The sequence below is a fragment of the Callorhinus ursinus genome, unplaced genomic scaffold (genome assembly GCF_003265705.2).
Source record: "Callorhinus ursinus isolate GAN/ISIS: 27379988/994484 unplaced genomic scaffold, GSC_fseal_2.0 scaffold44, whole genome shotgun sequence".
NCBI lineage: Eukaryota > Metazoa > Chordata > Mammalia > Carnivora > Otariidae > Callorhinus > Callorhinus ursinus.
Window position 1 is genome coordinate 12,991,194 of NW_027397106.1, and position 26,758 is coordinate 13,017,951.

General features: G+C 36.6%; 1 protein-coding gene across 1 annotated transcript in view; it reads right to left on the reverse strand.

Annotated features, from left to right (window-relative positions):
* CNTN1 (contactin 1) overlaps positions 1 to 25,821 on the reverse strand; it is a 290,240-nt gene extending 264,419 nt beyond the window's left edge. The window contains exon 1 of the mRNA XM_025883027.2: positions 25,672 to 25,821. The gene's annotated coding sequence lies outside the window, so the exon portion shown is untranslated. The remainder of the gene's footprint in view (positions 1 to 25,671) is intronic.
* Positions 25,822 to 26,758: the final 937 nt, after the last annotated feature.

The window sequence follows — 26,758 nt, forward strand, 5'->3', positions numbered from 1 at the left end:
ATCTATGCACTAGCATGATCATATTTGATCATATTCTGCTTTTTTTGTATTGTTCTGTTTTTGTTTTTATCTTTTTTTCTTTTTTATTTTTCTCTTTCTTTTTTCTTTCTTTCCCTTTCTTTTCCCCTGGTCTCAGGTCTTTTCTGATTTGTATACAGTATATTTGCTGGGGACGTTGTAAACCTGTTAGATTTTGTTCTCTCATTCATCTCTTCTCCTCTGGACAAAATGACAAGATGAAAAAAATCATCTCAGCAAAAAGAACAAGAGGTAGTACCGTCAGCCAGGGACCTACTCAATACGGACATTAGTACGATGTCGGACCTAGAGTTCAGAATCATGACTTTAAAGATACTAGCTGGGCTTGAAAAAAGCGTGGAAGTTATTAGAGAAACCCTTTCTGGAGAAATAAAAGAACTAAAATCTAACCAAGTCGAAATCAAAAAGGCTATTCATGAGGTGCAATCAAAAATGGGGGCACTAACTGCTAGGATAAATGAGGCAGAAGAGAGAATCAGCGATATAGAAGACCAAATGATGGAAAATAAAGAGGCTGAGAAAAAGAGAGAGAAACAACTACGGGATCACGAGGGCAGAATTCAAGAGATAAGTGATACGATAAGATGAAACAACATTAGAATAATTGGGATCCCAGAAGAAGAAGAAAAAGAGAGAGGGGCAGAAGGTATATTGGAGCAAATAATAGCAGAGAACTTCCCTAATGTGAGGGGGGAAACAGGCATCAAAATCCAGGAGGCACAGAGAACCCCTCTCAAAATCAATAATAATAGGTCAACACCCCGACATCTAATAGTAAAACTTACGAGTCTCAGAGACAAAGAGAAAATCCTGAAAGCAGCTCGGGAGAAGAGATATGTAACCTACAATGGTAAAAATATTAGATTGGCCACAGACCTATCCACAGAGACCTGGCAGGCCAGAAAGGACTGGCAAGATATCTTCAGAGCACCAAACGAGAAAAATATGCAGCCAAGAATACTATAACCAGCTAGGCTGTCATTGAAAATAGAAGGAGAGATAAAAAGCTTCCAGAACAAACAAAAACTAAAGGAATTTGCAAACACAAAACCAGCCCTCCAAGAAATATTGAAAGGGGTCCTCTAAGCAAAGAGAGAGCCTAGGAGCTGCAAAGATCAGAAAGGAACACAGACAACATACAGTAACAGTCACCTTACAGGCAATACAATGACAGTAAATTCATACCTTTCAATAGTTACCCTGAATGTAAATGGGCTAAATGCCCCGATCAAAAGACACAGGCTATCAGATTCGATTAAAAAACAAGACCCATCCATATGCTGTCTGCAAGAGACTCATTTTAGACCCAAAGACACCCCCAGAATGAAGGTGAGGGGGTGGAAAACCATTTACCATGCTAATGGACACCAAAAGAAAGCTGGGGTGGCAATGCTTATATCAGACAAACTAGATTTTAAAACAAAGACTGTAATAAGAGATGAGGAAGGACACTATATTCTACTTAAAGGGTCTATCCAACAAGAAGATCTAACAATTGTAAGTATCTATGCCCCGAACATGGGAGCAGCCAATTATATAAGGCAATTAATAACAAAAGCAAAGAGACACATGGACAACAATACAATAATAGTGGGGGACTTTAACACCCCCCTGACTGAAATGGACAGATCATCTAAGCAAAAGATCAACATGGAAATAAAGACTTTAAATGACACACTGGACCAAATGGACTTCACAGACATATTCAGAACATTCCATCCCAAAGCAACAGAATACACATTCTTCTCTAGGGCCCATGGAACATTCTCGAGAATTGATCACATCCTAGGTGACAAATCAGGTCTCAACCGGTACCAAAAGTTTGGGATCATTCCCTGCATATTTTCAGACCACAATGCTTTGAAACTAGAACTCAATCAAAAGAGGAAAGTCAGAAAGAACTCAAATACATGGAGGCTAAAGAGCATCCTACTAAAGAATGAATGGGTCAACTAGGAAATTAAAGAAGAATTAAAAAAATTCATGGAAACCAATGAAAATGAAAACACAACTGTTCAAAATCTTTGGGATACAGCAAAGGCAGTCCTAAGAGGAAAGTATATAGCAATACAAGCCTTTCTCAAGAAACAAGAAAGGTCTCAAATACACAACCTAACCCTACACCTAAAGGAGCTGGAGAAAGAACAGCAAATAAAGCCTAAACCCCCAGGAGAAGAGAAATCATAAAGATCAGAGCAGAAATCAATGAACTAGAAACCAAAAGAACAGTAGAACAGATCAACGAAACTAGGAGCTGGTTCTTTGAAAGAATTAACAAGATTGATAAACCCCTGGCCAGACTGATCAAAAAGAAAAGAGAAACGACCCAAATCAACAAAATCATGAATGAAAGAGGAGAGATCACAACCAACACCAAAGAAATACAAACAATTATAAGAACATATTATGAGCAACTCTATGCCAGCAAATTAGATAACCTGGAAGAAATTGGTGCATTCCTAGAGATGTATCAACTACCAAAATTGAACCAGGAAGAAATAGAAAACCTGAACAGACCTATAACCACTAAGGAAATTTAAGCAGTCATCAAAAATCTCCCAACAAACAAAAGCCCGGGGCCAGATGGCTTCCCAGGGGATTTCTATCAGACATTTAAAGAAGAATTAATACCTATTCTCCTGAAACTCTTCCAAAAAATAGAAATGGAAGGAAAACTTCCGAATTCATTTTATGAGGCCACCATTACCTTGATCCCAAAACCAGACAAAGACCCCATCAAAAAGGAGAATTACAGACCAATATCATTGATGAACATGGATGCAAAAATTCTCACCAAAAATACTAGCCAATAGGATCCAATAGTCCATTAAAAGGATTATTCACCACGACCAAGTGGGATTTATCCCTGGGCTGCAAGGCTGGTTCAACATCCACAACGTGATACAATACATTAACAAAAGAAAGAACAAGAATCATAGGATCCTCTCAATAGATGCAGAAAAAGCATTTGACAAAGTACAGCATCCTTTCTTGATCAAAACTCTTCAGAGTATAGGGATAGAGGGTACATACCTCAATATCATAAAAGCCATCTACAAAAAACCTACAGCGAATATCATTCTCAATGGGGAAAAGCTGAGAGCTTTTCCCCTAAGGTCAGGAACACGGCAGGGATGTCCACTCTCACCACTGCTATTCAACATAATATTAGAAGTCCTAGCCACAGCAATCAGACAACAAAAAGAAATCAAAGGCATCCAAATCAGAAAAGAGGAAGTCAAACTCTCACTCTTTGCAGATGATATGATACTGTATGTGGAAAACCCAAAAGACTCCACCCCAAAAATGCTAGAACTCATAGAGGAATTCAGTCAAGTAGCAGGCTATAAAATCCATGCACAGAAATCAGTGGCATTCCTATACACCAACAACAAGACAGAAGAGAGACAAATCAAGGAGTCGATCCCACTTACAATTGCACCCAAAACCATAAGATACCTAGGAATAAATTTAACCAAAGAGGCAAAGGATCTGTACTCAGAAATCTATAAAATACTCAGGAAAGAAATTGAAGAAGACACAAAGAAATGGAAAAACCTTCCATGCTCATGGATTGGAAGAACCAACATTGTGAAGATGTCAATGCTACCAAGAGCAATCTACACATTCAATGCAATCCCCATCAAAATACCATCCACTTTTTCAAAGAAATGGAACAAATAATCCTAAAATTTGTATGGAACCAGAAGAGACCCCGAATAGCCAGAGAAATCTTGAAAAAGCAAAGCAAAGCTGGCGGCATCACAATTCCGGACTTCCAGCTCTATTACAAAGCTGTCATCATCAAGACAGTATGGTACTGGCACAAAAACAGACACATAGATCAATGGAACAGAATCGAGAGCCCAGAAGTGGACCCTCAACTCTATGGTCAACTTATCTTTGACTAAGCAGGAAAGAATGTCCTATGGCAAAAAGACAGTCTCTTCAACAAATGGTGTTGGGAAAATTGGACAGCCACATGAAGAAAAATGAAACTGGACCATTTCCTTAACACCAAACACAAAAATAGACTCCAAATGGTTGAAAGACCTAAACGTGAGACAGGAGTCCATCAAATCCTAAAGGAGAACACAGGTAGCAACCTCTTTGACCTCAGCCACAGCAACTTCTTCCTAGAAACATCGCCAAAGGCAAGGGAAGCAAGGGCAAAAATGAACTATTGGGATTTCATCAAGATAAAAAGCTTTTGCACAGCAAAAGAAACAGTCCACAAAACCAAAAGACAACCGACAGAATGGGAGAAAATATTTGCAAATGACATATCAGATAAAGGGCTAGTATCCAAAATCTATAAAGAACTTATCAAACTCAACACCCATAGAACAAATAATCCAATCAAGAAATGGGCAGAAGACATGAGCAGACATTTTTCCAAAGAAGACATCCAAATGGCCAACAGGCACATGAAAAAGTGCTCAACATCGCTCGGCATCAGGGAAATCCAAATCAAAACCTCAATGAGATACCACCTCACACCAGTCAGAATGGCTAAAATTAACACGTCAGGGAATGACAGATGTTGGCGGGGATGTGGAGAAAGGGGAACCCTCCTACACTGTTGGTGGGAATGCAAACTGGTGCAGCCACTCTGGAAAACAGTATGGAGGTTCCTCAAACAGTTGAAATTAGAGCTACCATTCGATCCAGCAATTGCACTACTGGGTATTTACCCCAAAGATACAAATGTAGGGACCCAAAGGGGTACATGCACCCCAATGTTTATAGCAGCAATGTCCACAATAGCCAAACTGTGGAAAGAGCCAAGATGTCCATCGACAGATGAATGGATAAAGAAGAGGTGGTATATATACACAATGGAATATTATGCAGCCATCAAAAGGAATGAGATCTTGCCATTTGCAATGACGTGGATGGAACTGGAGGGTGTTATGCTGAGTGAAATAAGTCAATCAGAGAAAGACATGTATCATATGACCTCACTGATATGAGGAATTCTTAATCTCAGGAACAAACTGAGTGTTACTGGAGTGGTTGGGGGTGGGAGGGATGGCGTGGCTGGGTGATAGACATTGGGGAGGGTATGTGCTACGGTGAGCGCTGTGAATTGTGCAAGACTGTTGAATCACAGATCTGTACTTCTGAAACAATTAACGCAACATATTTTAAGAAAAAAGAAAAAGAAGAAGATAGCAGGAGAGGAAGAATGAAGGGGAGCAAGTCAGAGGGGGAGACGAACCATGAGAGATTATGGACTCTGAAAAACAAACTGAGGGTTCTAGAGGGGAGGAGCATAGGGGGATGGGTTAGCCTGGTGATGGGTATTAAAGAGGGCACATTCTGCATGGAGCACTGGGTGTTATGAATAAACAATGAATCATGGAACACTACATCAAAAACAAATATGTAATACATGGTGATTAACATAACAATAAAAAATTAAAAAAAATAAAAGATTCAGTTCATTTAACTCTTCAATGAAATGTACTCGATATTTAAATGAACACAAAATAGGCTGACCAGTCTTTGTGTTCAAGAGACAGCTTAAAAAGTTGGAATATGAAGCTATGAAGTAACATAGAAGAATTACATTTTAGTAATATTTTACTTGCATAATTCCAACTAAGTTGAAAATTCCCATGAGGTAGATACTATTTATATAGAGAGTGTGAAAACTTCCATATAATAAGATCAATGCCTTGTAGGTAATTTGCAATGAATGTTAGTTGATCTGATTAGAGAAAAAATATTATAAGAACTTAAGAAATTGACTAGTGTCATTGGAAATAATCTGGGAATCATTTATAGAAGCCTTAAGCTTCAAAATGAATAAATGTAGAAACAAGGTACCACTATTAATAATAAATAGCATGAACAAAGACACAGAAACATTAATGTGGGTGGTTTGTTTGAGAATAGCAAGGAAGTTTCTTTTTAGGGAGCAGTAACAGTCATTGTTGAATAGATCATACATATATATATATATGTCACCTTGAAAAGATCATTGGAAAGTTTGGTCCTTAAATTTGGAATTTAAATAAGCAGCCAATAATTTTTTTCTGACATACTTTTTAATCCTCTTTTTTGCTTATTAGCTGATATTTATTTAAACTTATGTGGTACATACTTTCTAAAGAGCTCTTCCAGTCAGTGGAAAATATTCAAACAGGCTATTTCTGCATCAGTGGTTTTGGTATGTTCCTAGTATGTGGGCATTGGGGTCATTCAGATTTGCATTTAATCTAATTCAGCCCCTTACTAGCCACTGATCACCGGTTGTTTGATTTTCATGTCCTTCATCTGCAAAGGGGGGATAATAATATGTAATGCACCGAGATGTTTTGACAGTTAAGACAGGTAATTCATTTAAAGGCATAAAGCAAAAATGCAATAAATCATAACCCCATGCTAATTTTTGAAATGCTGTGGATAATACAGAAACTGTTTTAAATTGTTTCTTCTCTGTGGTTGAGTATGAAACAGATTGTGGAGAGAAGCAGTGTTCAGGAAATGGAATTTAGTGTGCTTATGAAACCACAAAGTGATTGCATTTTTGACAAGATGTGCCTAATACACAGGTTAAATTGAAGTTAATGATTTAGAAGTTATCAGCAGATAGATAGCAATCAAAACCATCACTGGGTATAATACCTCATTGTAAATGTATTTAAATTGAGGTAATGGGTTTAGGGCAGAAGCCTCAGGAACCTTGACGCTTAAAAGCAAGGTAAAGGAAGAAAAGACTACAAAGGTTACAAAGGTTTCTGCTTAAAAGAGAAACTAGATGATGGTTTCATGAAATCCCAAGGAACTGAGTTTTATCAATCAGCTATTGGCCACTAATGCTGCAAAACAAACATTCCAAAATTATAACGAGATGTTTTTTTCTTGCTCATGGGTCCACAACTTGAATGAGCCAGATGCTTCAGGCTGCAGGGTGACTGTGCTTGGCTCCAAGCTTTGTATTAACTTCATGTCTGCTCACGCATTTCCACATTCACCTAGGATGAGCAGGTTCTCAGCATATGGGCTTCTCACAGCAGACAACAGGGTGTAAGAACTAAGCCAAACTGCAGATGCATAATGTCTGCTTAATTCACACCCACTTCTATTCCACTGTGCAGAGCAAGTCATACGACTGAGCACAACATCAATTGTTGTGGCCATATGATGTATCAACAGTGGGAATGGAAAAAAAATGAAAAAAAATTTTTTAAGATTTATTTATTTGTCAGAGAGAGAGAGAGAGAGAGAACACAAGCAGGGGGTGGGCAGAGGGAGAAGTAGGCTCCCCGTTGAGTAAGGAGCCTGATGTAGGACTCGATCCCAGGACCCTGGGATCATGACCTGAGCCACAGGCAGATGCTTCACTGACTGAGCCACCCAGGAGTTCCAAAAAATGAAAATTTCCTAACAATAAATCCAACCTACCAAAAGATCTTAACAAGAAGGAAAATTCAACAGTGTAATTTCTGCTAAAGGGTCAAGTAGGTAATATTTGAAAGGTACCCATAGGATTTAGGAACAAAGAGGTATTTGGGTGACCTTGTAAACTGCAGTTTTACTGAAATGTCTGGTGTAAGAAACAGGTTTCAGAGGTTAGAGAATAAATTGAAGGTAAAGAATAGTAAAGTGAACATAGATGAAAGTTCAGAAATTTGGCTGTGGGAGAGAAAAGGGAAAAATGACTGTAGTAGCTTGTGGGAGGCAGGAGTTCAAGGAAAGATTCTGTTTAATTTGGTCTGCATCATTTCTAAGATGAAAGAGAAGTAGGCATGCTTAAATGCTGACATCAGGAAGCCAGTAGAGAGGTCAAGGTTGAAGATCCAAAAAGAGGTAATAATGGATATAATGATGACCCTAAAAAGGTGGGAAGACGTAATCCAGAACCTAAGAAGAAAAAAACACACAGGCAGAAATTGGCTTTCCTCTTCCATTACAATGAATTAAAAAATGGAAGGAGAATGTTACTATAGCTTAGGTCATATATTTAGAAACTACAGACTAGTAATTCTAAAATAAGAAAGAGAAAAAAATGAAATAAAAAAAGTAGGCAAATCAGTAGAAAAACATAACTGAAAAGTTTGAACATAGGGAAAAATTAGGGAGTTGAGAAGGAAAGATTGGAATTTCTGGGGAGAAAGCAAATAAAAATGAGAGCAAATTTTTTTCTCATGTTGTGGAAAATTGAGAGCCAGAATATAAGAGAGGTATTGGAATTAGGAAAGAGAAAAGATCACTCTCTCTCAGAAGTTTAAAGAACAGCAGGAGGGATACAGACATGTTGAGTGAAGCCAAATTTAATTAACTAAGGCATTCTGCTTTATACTGATATTTTTAGTAACATATGTATTAGTGTCATCTTCCCAAATATGTTCCAGAAGAGTTGTGGAGGAAAGCTGTGTTTAAAATTCAAAAACAGAAATAACTAGGTTATGTGTGAATTATACTAAGAAATCTAAAAAGAAATAAAATGGTTTTTGAGTCCAGAAAGATTGTCTCCTTACCTACATATTAGTAAAATAGCAAAAACTTAAAAGAAATACCTTTGTTCTTCAGTATTCTTTTCAAAATTAGAAGGCAGTATGAATAAACATGATTTGTGGTAACATTTGTAGCATTGTTTCTCAGTTGGTTTTTAAGAAGTATTTTATTGACAGGCAGTCATAGTCCTATCTACCACCTTAGATCAGACAATTTTCAGTGGAAATTTTTCAATATATGATCAGAAACCAATAATTAATGGAAAATATGAACAGAAAATCTTAGTGATACAATTTTGATTTCTAAAATAAAAGCATAGCCATAAGTAATATGCCATTATTTCTCTCAAATATAAAACCAGGGGTGCCTGGGTGGCTCAGTCAGTTAAGCATCTGCCTTTGGCTCAGGTCATGATCCCAGGGGTCCTAGGATCAAGCCCCACATTGGGCTCCCTGCTCAGCAGGAAGTCTGCTTCTCCCTCTCCCTCTGCCACTCCCCCTGCTCGTGCGTGCTCTCTCGCTTTCTCTCTGCCTCTCTTTCTCTGTCAAATAAATGGATAAATCTTTTTAAAAAATCAAATATAAAACCAAATAAGTGGAAGAAAAACATAAATTTCAAATTAGACTCAAAATTCTACTACATAATATAATTTACACTGGAGAAAGCTACTCAAGAATAAAAATCCACTGAGAAAGTTAATATTATAAAATAATGCATCAATTTTATTAATATTTATATAAGAATTAGAGCAAGTGATCTTTGCTGAGTTTGTAAATAAATTATTCATTGTTCCCAACCACCTTGAGAATTTGGCAAGCTACAAAAATCTTATTTCAGTATTCTTAGCAATCCAGAAACCATCCCTCCAAAGGTCACCCACGAAACTAAAGACTCCAAAATATGGTTACCTCTCTACAGATCTTTGCTCTTCCTCCTCCAATAAGGAGACAAATCAGTCACCCATGATTGACCATCAAAAAAAAAAAAGTATGGCAGCACAACAGAAGACCCAAAGATTATGCACTGAAATAGGTTAGTATTTAACATGAAAGAAAAGGAAGCCCTGACTGAGTAGTGATGATCATGATAAGTCCTCTTTTGATAACAAACAAAAAAGATAATAAAAAAGAAAGAGGAAGGGAAGAAAAGCAGTGAACAGAACAATAAAAAGAAATAATGGGATCCTTAAGGTATTTAAAAGCAATCCTTTTAGGCTTAGTCTGAGCTGCTGTGTGTGTGTGTGTGTGTGTGTGTGTGTGTGTGTGTGTGTGTGTGTGTGTTTATATGTATGTATTGTTGGGATATGAGCATTGGCTCCATCTAGGTCGACTGAAATTTTTACTTCTCAAATGTAGTCTGAGGAGCACCAGAGATGCTGTTAGAAATGCAGACTTCCAGGGATGCCTGGGTGGCTCAGGCAGTTAAGTGTCTGCCTTTGGCTCAGGTCATGATCCCAGGGTCCTAGCAGTGAGCCCCACATTGAGCTCCTTGCTCAGTGGGCAGCCTGCTTCTTCCTCTGCAGCTCCCCCTACTTGTGCTCTCTCTCTCTCTCTCTCTCTCTCTCTCTCTCTCAAATAAATAAATAAAATCTTTTTTAAAAATTAGAACATTTCTAAAACATGTTATTTGTTTATTAAAATAAAAAAGATATATACGGACTGTTGAGTATCCCTAAATGTGAGGCACTGTTCAAGGCAATGTAAATTCAAACAAAACAGAACAAAACAAAACCTGAAAAGACATGTACAATTTAGTAAAGAAAGGCAGATATAGATATAAATATGGATAATGAAGGGCCGGTGTCATAAGTTTGTAAGGGTACACTGGGGACATAAGCAAGAAAGGTGCTAATCTAACTGGGAGAAGTCAGGCTAGGAGAAGCCTCCTGAATGAGGGGGGCAAAGAGTAATCTGAAGATGAGCGGATGCTTGCTAGATACAAATGCAGACACATCTCTTTACAGCACTGAAGATACTTTAAAAAAACAGATGTTGCTTTTACTCAGAATTCTGTCTGAGGTCCATTGTTAAGAAATGTTAAAGAAAACTATGATCTGGTATGAATGAAATAATTCTCCATTACTACCCATCATCCAAGCATTTGCCCCATCTCAGACATAAGCCAGTTTAAGGTAAGTGAACAGGTAAGCATATATCAGCTGAACAGAAGAGCCATTACAAAAATGAAGCAGAAATAATAAATCAAGATTCAAATAGTAGTTTCAAATCAAAGAACATTGCAAGCAATTGTGAAGGAAAATATTCTCTGGATGAAACAAAATCCTCTTGGGGAAAGGCTTCTTTAAACTTTAATTCTCTAGTGAACCAAGTTATATGCAATAACTGGCTTTGAAAAGTACATTAGAGAATTTTTGGACATTCAAAAAGTGGTCAGTATTGTCAATATATCCCAGGATACCTGAACAAGAGCAGCATTAAAAGGAGACAGAAAGTAAAGAAACAAATAAGCAATGATGTACAATCACTAAACATCAGTTATTTGTTGTGACTTCTCAGTATATAGTTTTAGCAACGTATCAGAAAATACAAGAATTTTTATCGCACGTATAAGCTTTTCACATGCCAAGGAGTCATTCATCAAGCACATTTTACTCTAATAAAATCATTTAGGCCAGTAGTAATGGCAATTTTTCCTCTTTACAACTAGCCACTTTACCACAGTAAAAATAAATAAGGAAAAAATTTGCAGTCTAGTGATATGAGACATAGGAAGCATTTTATAAAAACCCCCTGTTTCAAATATCTCTAAAAATCTCATTACTACTAGGCATCTTTCTTTAGTGATTTAGTCATGTTATAAATGACTATTTTTCTATCCCCCTATAACAAATATGATTGTATGCAAACTGGAAACCATATGTGTTTATGAAATAAGCATGGTGGTGTTCTGGTGTTCTCAGCCATGGCTGGGGATTAAATCCAAAGTTCTGTACATCTGTGGACATCTGGGACTTTTAAAAAGATAGGTATCTCTCAGCAGAAATCTAGCTCTCAAAGAGGCTATGAAAAAATTAAGATGAAAATATATGACTCAGTACCTTTATTTAATTTTTTTCCTTCATTATTCAAAGGGAGTTTTTATAACATTCTAATAACAAGATGAAGTCAAAAATGGGGCGCCTGGGTGGCTCAGTTGGTTAAGCGACTGCCTTTGGCTCAGGTCATGATCCTGGAGTCTCAGGATCGAGTCCCACATCGGGCTTCCTGCTCAGCAGGGAGTCTGCTTCTCCCTCTGACCCTTTTCCCTCTCCTGCTTTCTATCTCTCATTCTCTCTCTCTCTCTCTAAAATAAATAAATAAAATCTTTAAAAAAAAAGATGAAGTCAAAAATGAAATTATTATTACAACTTATTAAAAGAGATTATTTAAAGACTATAAGCCTGCCAATTTTGGAGCAAGATTTCTTAAGAATTGATATGCTGCTTCAAATCTAGAGTAAATTTCCTTAACATTTTTGAAATTACAAAGTCCTCTAATAACTAATACCTTTCTTTTAATTCATTAAATCCTCAAAAAACATTTTAAGATAGTAAATCACTGCCTTACTTGGAACCATTGCTCCCAGGCTAAAATACAAAGAATTTTCTTTAAAAGAACTTTTGTGATCTACTATTTTCTCCTCTTCAGCCATATAGTTTGCTACTTTATAGTTTACACTCTATCATGGATTAGACTTCTTTCAATTATTTGAATCAGTCATGCTCTGCTAAATGTCCCTGACATAGACATTCACCTAACACATTGATTCTCCTTGTATTAAAGCACTCATCACAGTTTGCAGTTATCTTTTCACCTATTTTCCCCACTTATCTTAGAAGCCTCTGAAGGCAGGGAAAAGTCTGACTTTTTCATTACTACTTTATTTCCAGGCCCCAGTGCAATGCCTACCACACAGTGGATCTGTATTTCTGAGCATTCTTGTGTGCACCCGCGCTCTCTCTCTCTCTCTCCCCCCTCCCTCCTTCCCTCCCTCCCCTTACAAATATAATGTACAACAAATGATGAAAAAAATATTATTATCATTGTTTCTTTCAGGACATACTTTGTAGATTATTCATGAGAAACAAATCCTTTGCCACCTCTGAAAACTTACGTTTTTGTTTTCCTTGAAGAACAAGCAACTTTGAGAGGGTCATAAATAATTAAGCAAAAGAGAAGAGGCACCAGCCTAAGACAATCACCTAAATCAAACCTAGAGAACAATCAGACAGAACATACAGCAAACTTACTCTCATATCTATTTTCTCTGCTTTAGAAAATGAAGCCACTCAGGGTTACAGAAGTTGAGTAAGTTTCCCAAGAATACACATCTACTAAGTGCCAGAACATTGATTTAAATCTAGGTCTACTGAATAGCTAGTATTATACTCTTTCCTGCATGAGCAAACATAGTCATATATTATATTGAAAGTCTATGACCCTAAAATGACAATGAAAGCAGGGGAGTTTCTTAGTGCTTGAATTTTATAAAAACAATTTAGGATCCATTTTAACTGAAATGTTTTACAATTCCAATAATAATTAAAATATTTTATGTATAAAATAACAAAACTTGATCTATAGCAAAAAAATTATGATGTCATCAGCACATAATTATGCTTCATTAATATTATTTCTTAAGTTAAAGCTTGATTTGGCAAGACAACATCTTTCAAGTATTTGAAAGATTGACAATATTCAGCACTGGAGAGAATATGCAAAAGCAAATATTCTTATTTAAAAACAATTTTTAAGATTTTATTTATTTATTTGAGAGAGAGACAGAGCATGAGAGGGGTGGAGGGACAGAGAGAGAGGGAGAAGCAGACTCCCTGCTGAGCAGGGAGCCCACCATGGGGCTCATCCCAGGACACAGAGAACATGACCCAAGCCAAAGTCAGATGCCACGCAGGTGCCCCCAAAAGCAAACATTCTTATTCATGTTACTAGGATTATAGATTACTACAGTCTCTTGGAAGGACCATTTGGAAACACTGATAATCTGTAAAAGATGTTCCTCTTGCCAGCAATTTCACTCTAGAAATGTATCTTAGAGAAATATTTCTAGGAATGTGCCAAAAGTACATGTAGAACAATGTTGTGCATTCTTTTTTTTTTCAGATTTTATTTATTTATGTGTCAGAGAGAGAGAGATAGTGAGAGAGAGAGAGAGCACAAGCAGGGGGAGCAGCAGGTACAGGGAGAAACAGGCTCCCTGCTGAGCAAGGTGCCCAATGTGGGATTCGATCCCAGGACCCTGGGATCATGACCTGAGCTGAAGGTAGACACTTAACCAGCTGAGCCACCCAGGCATCCCAATGTTGTGCATTCTTAAAAAAAATGGGAAATAACCCAAAGATCCAATGATAGGACATAAATAAACTGGGTTCCATTGCAAAGGGATACTTGGCAAATGCTAAAAAGAATATGTGAGCACTATAATGTTTGGAAATAAATCTGGCCAAGATTGAAAAAAAAGTAACAGAACATTACATATAGTATATATCATACTATATTTTGATGGTAATAATAAATTTAAAACTATAGTCTATGCATAAAAATATTTTTAAGACATATATAAAATGTCAATAATAGCTCTGTGGTTGAATTTAAATAAATGAGAAGAGTTATCATCAAAATTTTATAGCTATTAAAAATAGTATGAGATTATTTTGAAAAATACTATTGAATATATTTGAAAATTTAGAAGGATAAATTCCTAGAAAAAAACTCACCAAAAAAAGATTAAGTAATAATTAAGAAAAATAAATGCATAACTCCTAAAATAATTATTTCATTTAAAATTGTGCCACAAAAAAAAAAAATTCTAGGACCAAATGGCTTTACCAGTGGATTCTATAAAATATTTAAGGAAGAAATTAACATAATCATCCAGACTCTTACCAAATTAAAAGAGGCAATCTATTCCAACTCATTTCATGAGTTCAACCAACATAAACTTAACATCAAAATGTGACCAAATAAAATTACAAAAGTTGAAAAAATAGCTAAAAAAGTCCTAATACATTATCAACCCCAACACAGTAATCTACACAATGGGTAATAAACAGATCATGAGCAAGTTAAATTTATTCCAGAAATCCTGGTTTAACATCTGAAAAATCAATCAATATTATCCATTGCATTAATCTGGCATGAGAAAAATCATATGGTCATCTAAATAAATTTAAAATTATTAATTTTTTTAAAAATTTAAACAAACAAAAATGGGAGGGAATTTCCTTAACCTGATAAAGGTTATCTATGAAATGGTGAGGTATGGAGAAATTTTCTTATGAGATCAAAGAATGCGACAAAAATGTCAGTTATCACCCCTTTTACTCAAAATGCACTAGAGATTCTAGCCAACACAAAAAGGCAAAATTTTAGTAAGTTATAAAGAATAGATAAAAAGAAATAAGCCCATTATTCTCTAGATACAATTACCTACAAAATTAAAAGGAATCAACAGGAAAATTAACATTGATAAGTGAGCTTTGTAAGTCTATAAAAGGTCAACATATAAAATTGACTACATATTTTTTATTTTTTTAATTTAAAAAAATTTTTTTAAAGATTTTATTTATTTATTTGATAGAAAGAGAGAGAGCACAAGCAGGGGGAGTGGCACACAGAGGGAGAAGCAGGCTCCCCACTGAGCAGGGAGCCCGATGCAGGGCTCAATCCCAGGACCCCAGGATCATGACCTGAGCCAAAGGCAGATGCTTAACCAACTGAGCCACCCAGGTGCCCCCATACTTTTTATTATTAACAAAGAGTTAGAAAATGAAATTTATAAATTACAGTGCTTACGATAGCATAAAAAATCAAATACCTAAGAATAAATATAACAAAAGATGTGCAAGATTTTCACACTGAAAACTTTAAGCATCATTTAAAGAAATCTTAAAAGATATAAAAGAGTGATATATATTTAGGCCATGATCATAAATGAAAAGACTCAATTTTTTTAACATGTCAATTATACTCAAATTGACTTCTAGATTAAATGCCATCTTAATCAAATTCCAACAAGGATTTTGTAGATATTAACAAGCAGAATTTCAAATGTATATAGCAAGGCAAAGAGTCATTAACAGTCAAGACAAACTTAAAGAATAACCAAGCTGGAGGACCTACTTTAGCAAATATTAAGACGTATTTTAAATCCACTGTAATTAAGACTATGTCTATGGAATAATAGACAATCCAGTGGATTGTCTTCTATTCTTTCTAGAATAGAAAGTCCAAGAATAAATCTGCCCATACATGGAACACTTGATTTAAGACAGAGGTAGTACTGCCAAACAGTGGGGAAAGGACAGCCTTTTCAATAAATGTCTCTGGATGAATTTTATATCCATAAAAGTAAGAAAGCAAAATTCAAACCACATACAAAAATCAATTCCAGATGAAATGTAAAACAATATAGTGTCTTGAACACAATACAAAAAATATCTCCATAACTTTAGTAAGGAAAGATTTATTAAACAAGACAAAAAAAATACTAACTCTAGACTACATTAAAGCTGAGAACATCTGTTGATAAAATATAACATTAAAAGAATGGCAAAGCAAATCATAGAGTGGGAGCAGATACTGGCAAATATTTTCTAAGGGCTAAAATTCAGAATATATAAGGAACTTCCTATGAATCCATAAGGAAAAGACAGATAATTCAATAGCAAAATGGACAAAGTTTCTGAATGACATTTCAAAGCAGCACATTCGAATGGCCAAAACATATATAAAAGGTGTTCAACTTCTTATTAATCAAAAAATGCAAATTAAAACCATACTTAGATATTCATCTCCACTAGATAGTTCAAGTTAAAAACACTATAATACCAAGAGTTGGCAAATCTAAGCAGCAACTTGAAATCTCACACACTACAGGCTGGACTGGAAATTGGCTCAACCACTTGGCAAAAGCAAACAATTCCTACTAAGCATTGGCTTATGACTCAGCAATTTTACTCTTAGCTCAATCTTAGCAAAAACATGTACACATATATGTACTACAAAAGACACATACAATAACAAATGTTCATAGGAGAACTATCGGTAATAACACAAAACTGGAAACTACCCAGATGTCCAACAACTAGAACAGATATATACATTTTGGAGTATTCATACTACGGAATTCTGTGGAGAAATAAAAATGAACTACTATTATGTGCAGGAACATGGATATTCCTACCCAAATTTTGAGCAAAGTAAATCGCATGCAAAAAGAAAGTGCATTAATATATGATTCCGTTTATATTAATTTCAAAAATAGGCAAAACTATTCAATGGTCTTGAAGTCAGAATAGTGGCTACCTTGGGGAAAGAGCAAGGTAGTAGTGACTGGGAGGGGCTGGAAGAGGAGTTCTTGGGTGCAGACAAGTTCTTTCTCCTGAACTGAGTATTGATTTCATGGGTATAAGTACTTTGTTAAAGCTCACTGAACTGACTCTTTTCTGAGCACTTTTCTGTATTTCTGTTATTTTTTAATTAAAAAGGTAAATAAAAGCAGTACAAAGTTTTACTGAAAGCAGATGCCTTAATTTCATTACCATTCAACTTGTGCATAAACCAGAAATCGAAAATAACTTTTTTTGGAAAAACTGGGTAATGTTCTAGTACCAAAAGAGTTGTTATGATCTCTAAATATATGCAAACAAAAAGAAAAATACAGTCAATCAATCAGTAGGTATTTTTAAAGATTTTTCAATTAAGGGGTTCCTGGGTCGCTTAGCTGGTTAAGTGTCTGCCTTCAGCTCAGGTCATGATCCCAGCAGGGAGTCTGCTTCTCCCTCTCCCCCTATGTTCTTGCTCTATCTCTCGCTTTCTCTCTCAAAGAAATAAATAAAATCTTAAAAATTTTTTCAATTAAAATACAGTATCATATTTAATGTATAAAATATTATGCAATGGGAATTTTTATCTGATATAAAATTCTGTTATATTAAACAAGTTGAGTCCCAAACTGGAATATTATAAATGTTGTTTATAATATTTTAGCAGGCAATCTTGTCTGTTACAGATAGCACATCTGTACTTTCAGTAACCATGACAATTAAATACTATAAGATTAGATGCCTTAAGATAGAATTACTGTTTATGGTTTGTGCAGCAAAATTAGGGCAGAAAGGCATAAAAACTTCTGATGCTCAGTTCTAAGTTAAAATAATGAATTTTTAAATAGCACATTGCAATCGCTTAATTCATGTTTGGGAAACTTCCCCATGTAAATCACTGTAGTAGAAGACCACTTTGCTTATAAGATATCCACAAATAAAACATATATAAATTTAAACTGCTTTAATCTCTTGTGTGGATACTAAGTTTATTTGGGATAAATACCAGTCAGCAAAAAGGAGAAAATTTAAAATGTGGCTCACAGAAAACTAAAACTGGACGTCATGGAAAGGGATTAAGCCTAATAATTTAGGTTTAGGAGTTAGATAACCTGCATGTAAATTCTAGCTTCTGTAATCATTAGCTTTTTAATATCTCTAATTTTTCTCACTTGTAAAATAGTAAAAAATGATAAAATCCACTTACTGGATTTGATTAAATTATGAGATATCACATCAAACACATTTAAAACAATGCCCAGTACAGAGTGAACGCTCAATAAATGGTTGTTGTCAATAATTGAGGTGAGATTATAGATGACATATTGTTTACACAAGTGAAATAGTAAAAAATCAGTGTTATATCTCAGTATTTTTAATTTTCAAACTAGGCTAGATCAGTGCTATAGGTAAGTATCCATCTATTTTTCATAAATGTCTTTTTAAGCATTATTTCTGAAAAAATACTTGACTCATCAGATGCTTTTAAGACTGTATAGACCATATACTAAACCAAGCTGGAAAAGTAAATATTGTCTACTTAATTAAGAATATCTTGGAAAGGTACTTTAATAATTCTAGTAAAGAAAACATGAATGAAAGAGTATTGTATTTATTGCCAGAAATTTAAAAAAATACACTCTGAAGTAAAAAAGTTCTAAGTATAATATGTACTCACACACACACATACACACACATATATAGTGTAAATAATCAAAAAAACACAAGATTTTAAAATATGTTTAACACAATATTGCTATCAGTGGTTTTCACCTTAGATTATTAAAAACCAAAGTAAAAACTACATGTAGGTATTAGTGCAGTGAAATTTTTTTTTAATTTTATGTATTTATTTGACAGAGAGAGAGAGCACAAGCAGGGGGAGCAGCAGGCAGAGGGAGAAGCAGGCTCCACGCTGAGCAAAGAGCCCGATGTGGGATTCGATCCCAGGACCCTGGGACCATGACCTGAGCGGGAGGCAGACGCTTAACTGACTGAGCCACCCAGGCATCCCAGTACAGTGAATTTTTACTGGATTGTTCAGGAGTCTCAGTAGATTATCAAGACCAACGTCCTTGACCTGGACAGAATGGTGGCTGGCATCTATCACTGAGATGTTTTGGCTAAGCCTAATATATCAAACATACAACTATACGTAAGATTACCTTACTTCTTGTCCAGATTTGCCACTAACATGATTTTAAGCAAACTACTTATTTCTCTGAGCTTGTTTCTTTATCTGTAATTGTGGATAATCATGCCTTCTATCTAACTTTCAGAATTGTTGCAGAGTCAAACACAGTTATGGATGTAACCATGTTTTGTAAACTTCTGGATACCAATGGAAGACCTCTTATTAAATGAAGAAAAAAGGGGATTAATTTTGTCAATATTAATTCCAACATAGCTTCATGTATATATGTACATTATCATGTAACTATACATTTCTTATTCTTTCAAAAATGTAGAATTATTTAAAAGGGAGTTACCTAATGGTCAGGTATTTGGGGATTATTCAATGTCTTAGGCATAAATTTTCATTAAAAATTGCTTATCAAGGGACTCTTTTCTATGCATCTCATATAAATCAACAGAACCAGGAAGTTAATTCTTTAAAAAAATGTGAAAATTGACATAGCTTCTAGTTTTTGTTTGTTTCCAAGGTAGAGATATAAATCCTTTATTCCTTGAAATCTGAAAAACAAGTTTAATCTTAACCTTCCTTTATTAATTTCTTCCAAAAATATTTATTGAGTATCAACTATGTCAGAGCCTTCACTGGACATAAGAGGAAAAAGGTCTCTATCCTGAAGGACTTACAGTGGGGGTAATAAACAAATAAACAATCAGTTACAATTTAGCACAGTAAGTGCTATGTATGGTTGGGGTTTCTATGTATTGTTATGGAAGGACTAAATAAGGACTCCAAACTCAGTCTTCAAGTTCAGGGAAGTCCTCCTAAATAATGTGGCAGCTTATCTGAGCCTTGAAGACATTAGGCAAACTCAGTTATATTGCAGAAAGGAGAAAGGTCATTTATGGCAGAGAAGAAAGTATGGAGGGAGAATGAAGTTTGGGAAAAAAGGAGAGAAAACATGGAACATTAGGAGAAATGCAAACAATTCTGTGTGATTGGCATTATGGGAGACTGGAAATGGAAGAGAGAACAATAAAAAAATGAATTCAGACAATTAATCATGGACCATTTAATATAGAACTTTAGGGAAAATGCAAAGGACTCTAGGCATCTTATTCTTAATAGACACTAGATGAGATTACCTTTAGAGCGAGAACTTTGATTATGGTGTGGAGAATGTGCTTGAGTAGAAGACCGCAAGAGAGGGAGACTGATGTAAGTACTCAACTCTGAATATCCTCATTTACCACACAGGATAAAAGACTTAAAGAGATTAGATAACTTGCCAAACATCACATGGTTTGTAACTGGTGAGCTGGGTTTCCTGCAAAGCTCTGCACAACTCTAAAACGTGTGTTCTTTAAGGACCAAGGAAACTACCTTTCATAAAAGAAATGAATGTGGCTAACCCTCAGTATTAGAGACCAGTAACAAACAAAACTGTGTAGGAAAAGTAACGACAGTCAGGTCCACATCATCAAAATCAAATACAGGGGTGAACAATTATCCAGTGAATTAAGGACCATCTGGATAATCCCAGCAAAAGCAGATTTAGTGCCTGAGTCATTCAGATAGTTGTGCAAACAATGTGCCTTGCTCTGGTGAGTAACCTGGTCATTAATATCTTCCATAGTACATTTTGCCCTGTGGCACTTTTGAAATGGACAATAGTAGCTCAGAAAAAATTAAGATACTATTCATTTCATGGAAAAGCCACATAAATAATAATGGGATCTTAATAGATTGAGAGGGTATTTTATATGTCCCCAGGAGCCGTTTCACACAGTGATATATACATGATATACATAAGCCAAATCCCACTTCAAAGAATAAAAAAAGTTCAGCAATAGCACCCTCAAATGTGTGTTTTTATATTCAATTCTTTGTCAGGTAGAAGAAAGTTTTCTGAGCATTAAAGCAATGAAAAATACTACTACAAATAGACTTATAGGTTAAACTACAGTAAGGTTACAAATTTCTGTATGTCCAAAAACATAAAAGATAAAAGACCAAAAAAAAAAAAGTGAAGAAAATTTTCACAGTATACAATGGATTTTTCTTTTAAATGAGTTAAGAAAGCATAACTCAATGAAGAGTCAAATGAAATCCACAAATCAAGAAATACAAAGAGCCAATAAACATGAAAACATTTTTCAAAATCATTAAAAAATCATAGAAACACAATTAAAAAACCAGATACACAATTTCTACTATCAAAATAGTCACAATTTTTTAAACCACAATACCAAGTATTAATGAGACTATTGCCCAATTGGTTTATACTGAGTATTAATTTGTGCCTAAACTTTTTGCTAGAGCAATTTGGCAACAAGCATTAGGAGTCTGAAAATATTTAAATGTTGACCTAGTTACACCTATGAAGTTATGATAGGAAATTGTCAGAAATGCAAAGATTAATGTATAATCATGTTCATTTCTATAAATGTGAAAAACAGGAAACAATCTAAAGACTGAATCTATATAAGAAAATAGGTGGCAACCGTAAAAAAATACATGGTTAGTAAGAATATTAAATGAAATAAACTAATGCTTATGGTATGATGTTAAGTGGAGGAAAAAGCTAAATATAAAAATGAATATTCGCTCTAATTCCCAATTTGCACATTTAAAATACCTGTGTATACTCATAGAAAAAAAATTTGGGAGGGCACCTGGGTGGCTCAGTCAGGTAAACACCTGCCTTCAGCTCAGGTCATGATTCTAGGGTCCTGAGATAGAGCCCCACATCGGGCTCCCTGCTCAGTGGGGAGTCTGCTTCCCCCTCTGCCTCTGCCCCTGCTCATGATCTATCTCTCTCTCAAATAAATAAATAAAATCTTTTTTAAAAAAAAAAGAAAGAAAGAAAGAAAATTGGGAGATTGAGAGTGGATCTCTCTGCATTGTGGAATTTTCTTTCATTTTCAACTTTTTTTGAAAGATCCTGTATTTCCTTATAATCATAAAAATGTCATTTAAATGTAATATTAAATGAGTGTACTTTTGAATGTCATTTTATACAATAGGTCATTCATACAACCATCATGAAATAATGACCTATCTTCCTCCTGCTACATTTCCAAAGTCATGTAACTAGTAAGTTCTATTCTTAGGATTTGAACCTAAGTGTTCTTGCTCCAAAGTTAGCACTGTGGATATGAAGATATGAAGTAAATCACAGTGAAAGTTGCAAAGAAGAGTATAACCAATTAATGAAAATTAAAAATGTATTATGTCAGTAATATGTGGCATCTTAGATTAGAGCAGAAAGACATACATTGGGAGATTTGATGAATTGTCTACTGTATTAATCCAAGACATGCAATGACATATACACTTGTATTGGGAAAATATATGATACAAATTAGAGATCAGAATAAAAATGGATAATTTAATTACTGAATAGATAGTGGGCACTTGGAGATAGAGGAGGGAAGTCTGGAAAAAAAAAAAAAAACAACTAATCACAAACCAGAAGCCTGGAAAACTGTGGTATCCTTTGCTAAAAGCCAGTATTGGGGGAAAAAAAGTTTTTCTACCTACTACTAATAGCTATTACTTATAAGTAATGAATACAACCAAGCCCTATTTTAAATATGTTACGTGGATTATTTTATTTAATACTAAAATATAAGCCCACAGAAAACTCTGATATAAGTGCTATTATAATACCCAGTTGACTTACTGACATTCACTTATCTGCATAATGATATATAGATATTAACACAAGTAGGCTTCTTTCCAAAGCCTGTGCTCTTAGCCACCAGGTTAGTTAATTTGGAATGGCTAATGGAGGAGAGATTAGGAAAGAAATGCAGAAGAAGAATTTTGTTTCCAAAAGGATAAATTGCATCAATTGGGGGAATTCACTTGAAAACCTGAAGCAGGAAGAGGAGATAAGAGGGAGGCAAAGAAGTTTAGAAAAAGTAAGAGAAAAATTATAACATCAGATCATTGCAGTATCATAAAGTAAAATCTCAAGGAGGAGATGGAGAATATGGAAAATGGCAGTTCAAAGAGAAAGAAAAAATGAATAATAACACATCAATTAAAAAAAACAATCATTGGACTTGAAGAACTTACTGATGAATGGGTTCTTTGTTATCATGTAAACCATGACCAATTTATATATAGAAATAGATGGTGATGGGAAATGGATAGACATTGTTGTTTTCTTTTTTAATAAAGATATAACATGGCATGTTTTGTATAGAAAAGTATAAAAGGGCTATCTTTCAACTTGGTCTGTAGTTGGTCTCAAGGGGCACAGATAAGAGAGAATATATAGAATAACCTGTACATAGCCATAACCCCTATTGGAAAATTGAATCACTCTGCGGAAGGATACAGAAATGCCTCATGTCTCCCATTACTCCTCTTGGAGAAGATAACAGAGCCAAGGAAGTCTCCAAAAGTAGTTCCGAACATATAGCCTTCTATTAATAAATATATTATGCCTCAATCATTGCTCTGAATCATTCCTTATGATGATACTTCCTCAATAAGAATCCTCAAGCCTACTTAGAACTGTGTTCAGTGTGGTGGAGTATACAAAAATATAGGTCATGGTGTTTTTCTGCAAAGTGCTTCTTTGCCTAATTAGAAGACAAATCAGACATGTATATAAGGGTTAAGCAAATAAATAAATAAGACCGAGCATCTGAATAACTGAATAACTTTGGCCTGTATTGTTACTGGTATAACATTGATCAAATTTTGTTATCAATATCAAAATCACAGGAAGCTGAAGGATTCTATTTGAGGGTAACTGCTATGCAATATAATTCATAGTAGGTTGTTGAAATATTAGGGTTGAAATAGTGGAATTTTAGAAGGCTTTAGGCAAATTTCTGGTATCCTCTAAATCTTAATTTTTTCATCTAAGAAAATGAAAAAGTTACCATCTGGATTAAATAACTTCGGGCCATGGGAAAAATAAATGCACATACATCTATAAATGAAAGTCCATGTAATGCAAATAAATATGTGAAAAAGCACACACATTTAAATATTGGATCCACAAGTAAAATTTGTACAAAGAAATAGATTAAAACTATCTAGTTTTACATCTTGCAAGGTGGATGGATCTTTTTCCCCCAGATCTCCAAATGCTACTAACTATAAGTTACCACCCAAATAAATTTACAACCCACCAACGAAGGTAGGGCATACACAAACCATTATGCTCTGATGAATTTAATAAAGTATCCCCAATATGATATGTATTTATTTGATATGTGTGTTACATTTCAGGCTGGTAAGGTTCATAGGTACATTGTAAAGCTGAAAAATTCAGGGAAATGGATGAAGATCAAATAGCACTCTAAGAATGTATTCAAATAGTATCTGAAAATACTGATATTCATGTGCGTTACAGAGACATTATTCCATGCAGGATTTCCTGAGTCTGAACACATCTTCTCTGGCTTTTCCCCCTCAATGGAGAATTTGATTCCCTTTTGCCCCTCCCACTGAGTGCTTCCAGATTGCTTCAGAAGGCCCAGGCAGCCTGCTCAGCAGCAGGCAAACAGGGCTGGGTGTGCATGAGCTATATATAGCTCCACCTTGGAGATGTGCATACACAAGCACACATACAAATGACCATGCTGCATTTGGCATGAATAAATGAGAAAAGGTTGCAGCCTTCCCCTTTCCTTTTCCCCCATCACCCCAAATTTTCAAAGCAGGGTGTCATCGATTCCCTAGAGTGATGCAGCCTCTAATTTCTCTGCAGTTCTTCTGCCTACTGCTTCCAGCAATCTGACTCCGGCAGGAACCGGCATTGGGCCAACACCTACTACCCAGATGCGGTCACCGAGGGAGGCTGCCTTGCAGCCGCGGGGAGCCCATCCGGGCACAATTACTTGACTCTCTGGGAATCCCCGAAGATAAACCCGTTTTTTAGAAACTAGGCAAAAAGGTGGTTCCCCATAGACAACACCAGGCTAGGAGAGAAGAGGCGAAGGCTTCCCTGCCTCTCCCCTCCTCGGTCTGCTGCAGATAGGGGAGAAGGGCCCAGGTCTTCTCAACAGAGACGTATTTAATCGGTAAATGCCTTTAGAGTTGCGGGTTTTCTTCCCCACCCCCCACTCCTGAAAGGAGCCAGTCCTTAACAGAGGAGCCAGGGAACAAACAAGTGCTTTCCTCCCCTCGGCCCAGTCATTCCCAGTTTTTGCGGGGATGCGCTTGCTAGTCTAGACGCAAGGTACGAGGGTAAATGAGTAGGTGCAGACAGGCGTGGGGAGGAGCAGAAGCTCTACTCGGTTTAGGAAGACCGGCGGGTTCCCGGCTCCTGACATGTCTGCTCCCCCATACCCTCCCTTGCGGGTGGAGATGGCATTCCTTGGCCGCGACACCGGCCGCGGCACCGAAGCCTCTGAGAGGAAAGTTGACGAGACACAGATGGTGCCTCGGTCCCCTCTCCTAGGGCACTGCCGCCCTGCCCCGCCCGTCACCGGGGCTCCCGCACCCCTCCTTCCCAGCACCCAGACGACCTCCATCCCAGCCCTTCCAGCCGCACTTCACGACGAGAGCTGCGGCGACCTCACCAGATTTGGGGGTGACGAGGGCGGGGCGGGGCTGGGGGAAAGGGAAGAGGAAGGGAGGCAACAGTAGCATGAAAATACGCATGTTTTTTTGTGTTTTTTTTTTTTTCTATCTGCAAAGAAGGAAAAGTCCTTCCTCCTACCTGTTCTCCGCTCCTGCTCCCCTCCGCGTGGCACAGCTGGACCATAACCTACAGGTTTCCCACTTCCTCTGCAAACACCTGGGAGCGCATCTCCGCACCCGGCGCCCCTCCTAGCCTCGGCGGAGCCCTGCCTAGCTACTTGACAGCAGAAGCCGGGCCTTTTAGAGCGGTCATTGGGGCCGCGGGGAAAGGGGGGCGGGCACCGGAGAGAAATCCGCGTCTCTCATTGGATAGACGGAATGCCACTCTCACCCCAGACCAGGGCTCCCTGCGGACTGAGATTGCTGCTAAACCTAACTGCAAAGGGTCTCTGCAGTCCCTGGCACCAAACCTGCTGCCACCGGATCAAGGACCCCTAAGAGGAGGGAAACTGGTTTGATGACTTGTCATCTGAGACCCCCAAGAGGGAGGGAAGGGCCAGGCATAACCAGACACCCAGCACTTTCCAGAGCTTCCCTGAAGGGACCATCTGCTCTGGGAGATTTGACAGGAGAAAATATCAGGAGCAGTGCCTTGATAAAGAAGCACGAACTTCAGTTAAGAATGGAGCAAAATACAGAAATACATACACTTAAGTGAAAAAAAATCACACGAAATAAAAAGACATGAGGGTTTTGTTTGTTTCAAGTTTCCATTTTTAACTAAACGTAACATGGCAGTTTTCCCGTGGAGTAAAGGTTGAACTGTTTGTTCTGTACTGCAGAGAAACTCCAAAATATCCCCTGGTAGGAACAGTGCTTTAAATGGGAAATAACCTCTCCAGAAAGAGTAAAGGAAGGAAAGCAAGGCCAAACCGCATGATGGACTTACCTTGGGCAGTTCATTTGGTGGTAGAAGTCTTAAAATAATCACCACCAGACTAACTGATGATCAATCTGTTTCTTTCTACTGATATTAGTCCCTCATTCCTTTTGTGCTCAAACCCTGAGGCTGCAGAGTATGTATAAGCCAACCTAATCCTAGATGATCCCAAGCCTGCCTTTTAGGTGAAGGGGGCCAAGGGTAAAACAACGTTGTTCCCATCTTTCATCTCTGCCATTTGTCCAGGTGGAATCAGGAAGCTGTGGGATTCAAGGCACTTCTCAAA